The sequence below is a fragment of the Abramis brama genome (genome assembly GCF_963993115.1).
Source record: "Abramis brama genome assembly, chromosome: 12".
Lineage (NCBI taxonomy): Eukaryota > Metazoa > Chordata > Actinopteri > Cypriniformes > Leuciscidae > Abramis > Abramis brama.
Window position 1 is genome coordinate 19,475,763 of NC_139974.1, and position 7,939 is coordinate 19,483,701.

At 37.5% G+C, this 7,939-nt stretch overlaps 1 long non-coding RNA gene across 1 annotated transcript; it reads right to left on the reverse strand.

Annotated features, from left to right (window-relative positions):
- Positions 1–6,639: 6,639 nt before the first annotated feature.
- Positions 6,640–7,723, reverse strand: LOC311094189. The gene is made up of 3 exons (XR_014608591.1): positions 7,577–7,723; positions 7,005–7,079; positions 6,640–6,737 (listed from the first exon to the last, which is right to left on the reverse strand). It is a non-coding gene; the product is annotated as an uncharacterized lncRNA (long non-coding RNA).
- Between the last annotated feature and the right edge of the window lie 216 nt (positions 7,724–7,939).

Sequence of the window (7,939 nt, forward strand, 5' to 3'; positions counted from 1 at the left end):
CCCAAGTTATTTTTTTGTTATTGACGTTCTAATCAGGATATACTCTGGTCGGGCAAGTAAAATTCTCTTTCAGGTAGGCCTATTGTATTTATATATAAATATATTAGGGATGTGACTGTGATAAAAAATTTCCCACCGGTTAATCGACGTGTGACACCGCTGGGGGCTTTTGAATCGCTAACTTAAAAACGAAAGTAAAATATGTTCGTCCGCACTGACATTGATTATGGTTGGGAGCAGAGCGAGCTTTTTCAATGAATTCCTATGGAAGTAGGAATGAATTCCCGTGCAGCCGTGAGCATTTTATTTCAATTTTAAAGTTAGCACCATAAAGTATATTTTTATGTCTCCACTGTTCAATCACGCCCACGACACACACACACACACACACACACACACACACACACACACACACACACACACACCAGCATTGCAATCTTGACATCGCAGCCTGTTCATTATAGCCCTAATAAAATATAATTATAAAATAGTCAACCTAACTTATCAAAATTACACTGCTCTGTTTAAATAGTCAGTAGTACAATTTGTACCATTTTTTTGTGAAGTGACAAGACAGAGAATATTACTTGTCTGATATATATATAATGTATATATCTTTTGTTATATATATACTGTATATATATATATATATATATATATATATATATATATATATATAAATATAGCTGCGAGCAGCGATGGAGGGCCCAAGCCGGCGGCACCGCCACCCCGGTGCCTTTAGGTAACTAAAGGCATCGGGGTTGCGGTGCCACCGGCTTGGGCCCGTAATCGCTGCTCGCAGCTATATTTATATATATATATATATTTATTATTATTATTATTGTTCTTCAAGGTTTCGGGGGCTTTTGGGGCCTTTAACGTGCTCAATAGGGCTGCAACTAACGATTATTTTGATAATCGATTAATCGGACGATTAATCGATTAATCGGTTTATGTACTTATATTTTAGTTTTGCCCATTTTTCCCCCCAAGTAAATTATTAACAAAGGGTCTTTATCATTCAACATACTTTTTAGAGATTTTAACCATTTTGCATTGTCATATCCTCATCAAAAACATACCTGGAGTTGTTTTATTATGTGTTAGTAAGCCTTTGTCGAACTCTTCTGCAATCAAAACACTGACCCATACGTACTCTAGCAAATTTCACAAGGAGATTTCAAATAATGTTTTCACCATGGCAGTCCTTTGGGCTCCTAAAGTAGTTTAACATCCCGAACAAAGCTTATTAATGAATCTTGCAGAACATATTTTCACGAAGAATAAGAATAAAACAGAATACAGTTGCAGCAAATTGCATTTTATTTATTTATTTATTTCCTGTAAACACACAGCTTATACCTGGGAAACAGCTTTATAGCTTATGCTGTGAAATCAATTAGAAAGTTGAAAGTAGCTCAACTTTATGGTAATAAGCTATGACGCGGTTCAGCGGCAAACGCCAGCAACCAATCGGAATATAGACGTCCTTCGCGCTGGCTGATTCCGGAGAAACATACGATGTAAACTTTCGTTCCAACAAAAACATTAGTTCCGAGAAAAAACAATTAATTGCAGAGTTTAACCACCATAGAGTGAAACAAAGTGTATCATTTGCATGTGTTTTTAAGTCCTGTCAGCTTGACAGGGCATATATAAGAACGAGCAGAGAGAGAGCCCCGGCCGCGCGCGCGCACTCACCCGAGCGCTGTCTTGCTTCTCTCTCCCTCGCGCATATTAATCAAAATCAATTGATACGATGGTGTCGATAAAAAAAACTCTCCAGTGATGAAATGTTTTCTTTGTTGACAAATCTTGTGCGATATCCTAAACTGCCGAATGCTGCTTCGTTCGATTAGTTTTATCTTCCGCTTTTTTCTTTTTCTTTCTCGAGCTCCACTGCCGTCTGCCTTCGCCATCTCGCTGAATGCTGCACAGACGCTGTGCGGGAAGCATGTGACATAAAACAAGGCCAGCTATTGGCTATTCGCTACTTCTCCTGCTGTACTGGCTGAGTAAAACCTCCGGTGGCTCATTACTGCCACACTTTGGTCACCGCAGATTTAAAATATGCACGAAATGAGCCGCTAACGGCAAATAAAATGAGCCGCTTACGGCAAATAAAAGTTATTTAGCAACTAATCGATGACTAAATTAGTTGACAACTATTTTAATAATCGATTTTAATCGATTAAATCGATTAGTTGTTTCAGCTCTAGTGCTCAAAAACTCATGAAACTTTGCACACGGGTCAGAAGCTGCGGCCATTAGGGCCGGGCTGAAGATGGTACCCGGGCGTGGCAGGGGGGCTCGACAGCGCCCCCTTGAATGGGGTCCGAGTGCGGTCCGAAAACTTGGTCCATATACCAAACACGCTTGCATGAATTAATATGAAACTCGGTACACATATAGATCTTATCGGGCCGAACAACTTTCGTGCTCTAAGTTTTACGCCAGCCCAACAGGAAGTCGGTTATTATGGGTTGTTTGGAAAACGCATGCTGTGGAATTTGATGTACTCCTCCTAGGAAATTCATCCATTCGCCTCCAAACTCGGTGTGCATAAAGTCAAGACATTGAGGATGATAAATTGCGGACGGATTTTTGATATCTCAAACGGTTTGGCCGTGGCGAGGAAATGAATTTATGGCGAGAAAATATACACAGGAAGTGTGTTATAACTTCTGCATACATTAACTGATCTTGATTAAACTTCAGCAGTGTGTTCGTTGTAAGAGGCCGATCACATGGATGTGACTATTGTGAGTCAAAGTTATAGCGCCACCAACTGGCAGCAGGAAGTGTGTCACTTTCAATATGCTTTGAAATCACCCTCTTATTTTTACCCGATTTGCTTCAAACTTTATGTGTATAATGTAAACACACGGCAGATGTAGACCTGTGAAAGGATTTTTGATATCTTTAATACTGTTGCCATGGCAACGCATCAAACATCAATATTCTTTTTTGATGCTTTTGAGACTCTTAGCATGCTTGAAATTGCATGAAACTCGACAGACACATTACATTTATTACCTAGTAGACATGTGCAAAGTTTCAGAAACGGGCGTGGTGAGGGGCTCAGTAGCGCCACCTTTAGTCATAAGTGGGGGGGTTAGTTTTATCAACAGCAACAAAACTTGGTATGTGTATTGTTCTCATCAAGACGGACAACTTTCTAATTTACATTAACCATCTCTGACCAACAGGAAGAGAGATATTTTGGTTTGAATGTGGATTTTCTGAAGAATTTTCTCTCCCTCTCTCTGTGTCTCTGTGTGTGTGAGGGGAGGGGGGGGATTTGACTATTGCTTTTATATTGTTAATAAAGGTTTCAGGGGCTTTTGGGGTCCTTAACGTGCTCAAAAACTCTTGAAACTTTGCACACAGGTCAGAACCCACGGCCATCAGGGCCGGGCTGAAGCTGGTACCCGGGCGTGGCTGGGGGGCTCAACAGCGCCCCCTTGAACGGGGTTCTAAAACTTGGTCCATATATCAAACACGCTTGCATGAATTAATATGAAACTCGGTACACATATAGATCTCATCGTGCCGGACAACTTTCCCCTGGTCAAGTTTTACGCCAGCCCAACAGGAAGTCGGCTATTATGGGTTGTTTGGAAAACGCTTGCTGTGGAATGTGAAATACTCCTCCTAGAAAATTCACCGTGTCCCCTCCAAACTCGGTGTGCATGTAGTCAAGACTTTGAGGATGCTAAATTGCGGACGGATTTTTGATATCTCGAACGGTTTGGCCGTGGCGAGGAATCGAATTTATGGCGAGAAAAGAGAAACACGAAGTGGAATAACTTCTGCATACATTAACTGATCTTGATGAAACTTCAGCAGTGTGTTCGTGGTAAGAGGCCGATCAGATGGATGTAGCTATTGTGATTCAAAGTTATAGCGCCACCAACTGGCAGCAGGAAGTGTGTCACTTTCAACATGCTTTTGACAAAAGTGGGGGGGTTAGTTTTAACTACAGTAAAAAAAACTCAGTTCATATATTGATCTCATCGACCCGGACAACTTTCTAATTTAAAGTCATTAGCTCTGACCATCAGGAAGTCAGATATTTTGGTCTGAATGTGGATTTTTTTGCAAAATCAGCCTCTGAATTTTTAGCCACCTTTATCTAAGTGGTGTATTTTATTCCCACCAAACTTTTTCAACATGATAAAAATATATTAATGATGCTAAATTGTGAACGGATAATAAATATCTTAAACGGTTTTGCTATGGCGAGGGATTAAAGTATTGTCTAAAAAGGAAACACTAAAAGGCTCATATATTCTAAAAATGTAATTATACACCATTTATTACTATATAAAAGTATACAAATATCAGAACTTAACTCATTTTATTCTTTTTTTTCAATTTAAGAATGAAGTTTAAGTTTAAAAACTGCCAGAATGGTTGTTTAGTCTAAACAATAAATAAATAAAGTCAAACATAGTGCTATACTGCCCTCTTGTGTTCAAAATCAGGTAGGCCTATTATATCTATATAAAAATATACTAGGTATGTGACGGTGAGAATATTTTACCACCGGTTAACTGACGTGTGACACCGCTGGGGGCTTTTTAATCGCTAACTTAAAAACGAAAGTAAAATATGTTCGTCCGCACGGACATTGATAATGGTGCGGAGCAGAGCGAGCGTTTTCAATAAATTCCTATGGAAGGAGGAATGACCTAAAAAACGTTGACTCTGTTCTGCTCGTTCCTCGCTGAGGACGCGCACCATTATGAATGCCTGTGCAGCCGTGAGCATTTTAGTTTCATTTTCGGGGCGGATTGCTTGAATGTATTTTAAAAAAGCACAATGTTGTGTTTTATTGCTACTGTACAAAAATATAAGTTAACACTTTGCAGTTTGAATGATGATCTGAACAAAATGACAGAGTATGTTTTTATGTGTCCACTGTTCAATCGCGCCCTCGTTTTAGTGATTCCCAAGTTATTTTTTCATTTAATTTTTTTCATTGTTCTAATCAGGTCAGGCAAGTAAAATTATCTGTGTCTTATCCCTTACATTTTTATTTAATATATATAGGCTACACTACTGTTCAAAAATTTGGCGTCAGTAAGATTTTTAAGCGAAGTTTCTTCTGCTCACCAAGGCTGCATTTATTTGATTAAAAATACAAACAAAAACAGTAATATTGTAAAATAGTATTCCAATTTAAAACAGCTGCTTTCTATTTTAATATATTTTAAACTGTTATTTATTCCTGTGATCAAAGCTGAGTTTTCAGCATCATTACTCCAGTCGTCACTGTCACATGATCCTTCAGAAATTATTCTAATATGATGATTGATGCTCAAGAAACATTCATTATTATTTTAAATGTCGAAAACAGTTGTGTACAGTCTTTGATGAATAGAAAGTTCAAAAGAACAGCATTTATCTGAAATCTAAAGCTTTTGTAACATTAAACACTACCGTTCAGAAGTTTGGGGTCAGTAATAATTTAAATTTTAATTTTGGGGGAAAGAAATAAAATAAATCAATACTTTTATTCATCGAGAATGAGTTAAACTGATCAAAAGTTACAGTACAGACATTTAGAATGTTAAAAAAAATTCTATTTGAAATAAATGCTGTTCTTTTGAACTTTACATTCATCAACGCATTTTGAAAAAAAAAATGTACACAACTGTTTTCAACATTGAAAATAATAATTAATATTTATTGACCATCAATCATCATATTAGAATGATTTCTGAAGGATCATGTGACACTGAAGACGGGAGTAATGATGCTGAAAACTCAGCTTTGATCACATACATTAATTACAGTGTAAAATATTTTAAAATAGAAAACAGCTGTTTTAAATTGGAATAATATTTCACAATATTACTGTTTTTGTTTGTATTTTTAATCAAATAAATGCAGCCTTGGTGAGCAGAAGAGACTTCTCCTAAAAACATTAAAAATCTTCCTGTCCCCAAACTTTTGAACGGTATATATATATATATATATATATATATATATATATATATACAGTATATATATATATATACAGTATATATATATATGTTTGTATAATATATATATATATATACACACATATATAAATACATATATATATATATATATATATATATATATATACAGTATATATATATGTTTGCATAATATATATATATATATATATATATATATATATAAATATAGCTGCGAGCAGCGATGGAGGGCCAAAGCCGGCGGTACCGCCACCCCGGTGCCTAAACTAAGGCACCAGGGTGGCGGTGCCACCGGCTTGGGCCCGCAATCGCTGCTCGCAGCTATATTTAAATAATTATATTTTATTTACTGACAACAATGAGAAATATTAATAAATTAGTAAAAGAATGAATGAAAGTCACCATCACACAATAAACAAATGCATATACAAGTCAACACATGAAACAAAGCTTTATTCAAACTACAATCATGTATGTAGACTATAGGCGCTGAACCCCACATCCTTCTGCCGGCTCAACACAGCGGTTCCCATTCTGTGGCTTTATTCTGATGAATCAGCTGACCGCCAGAGGTGAGCCGTTCCTTCGTGCCTGAGGTTGTTGCGTATAGTGTTGTGCTTCACAATCTAAAGCAATAAGGGCAGGTGGAGTGATGGAGGGTCTCGTAAGGCAGGTGGAGTGATGGAGGGACTCATGGCACCATCTCCAGGATTCAGCTCTGTGCTCTTCATCCTCAGTGCTCACACCAGCCTGCTGACATTTCAGATCCTACAAAAATGCACAAACATAACACAAAAGCAGTCATTTTAACCGCACAATGTCATTTGATTTCAGTATTATTTAGAAGACAAAAACGCTTTTCACAAATGCCGCCATCATCTTCCCTTGCAGGTCCTGCTCCACAAAAGCTGTGCAGCAAATGCACAGAAATCAAGAATCAGAAAAGTGTTGTAATAGCTCTGTTTGAAATTACAATAATTAAAATAAACTACAACTTAATATTTAAATAGTTGTTATTAATTTCTGTAGTGTCACTCAAAGCCTTTGATGGCAGCATTCAGCTTCACGAGACACTCTCCACTGGATAAACACACATCTGTTCATCTGACCCTGTAACACCCAGACGAGATTCACATTACCTCTGTGATGAGCTCAACACTACATTTACATGTTGGGGTTGTTTTAACTTTTTATCCAACATAAATGTTCCTCAATTTATCAACAGTAATGAACAAATAAAATAGATAACTTATGTTTAGTTACTTTATAAATTTGTTCTACATAATAGCACACATTCATCACTCAGATGTCTATTTCATGTTGTGATGTGCTCTTCTGCAATACTTACTGAAGATTTTCCTGTCAGATGTAAATATACATTTAAAATAAGCATCTTTACGATGTATATGGTTTATGTAAATCCACGTTAGAGACGTAACTTATGTGTCCTTACTGGAGCTCCCGTTAGCTAACGTTATACATAAACGTGTTTTTACTGAAAAATCACAACTATAATACTGTGTAACGTCTTTACACCTTCAACAATTCAACAGTTTACTCTACAGTAGTTCAACACATGCAATTTTAACACAAAGAACCGTGTTGACATTTGAAAGCACCCGCGTCGCTGATCTCTGCGATGTTTAATAATGACGTATCCTCTCGCGTGGCCTCCTGGGATAGAAGAGTAGCCATCGGTCGAGCACTCGAAAATCTGGCCGAAAGCAGAAAGCCATCCGGGAACTTCTCGCCTACTCTTTTATGAATACTGATGTTTCGAACGTACTGCTTCCTTCACATACTGTTTTCGCCTACTATATAGTAGGAAAGTAGGCATATTCGAACGCACTTAAGCCCGAATCTCGCGATAATTAGGACGTCACCCAGGTAATTCTCGCCTACTCTTTTGGATTCGTACATACTTTTTCGCTCGCCTACTCTTTTTCCCATACTAAATAGTAGGGAAGTAT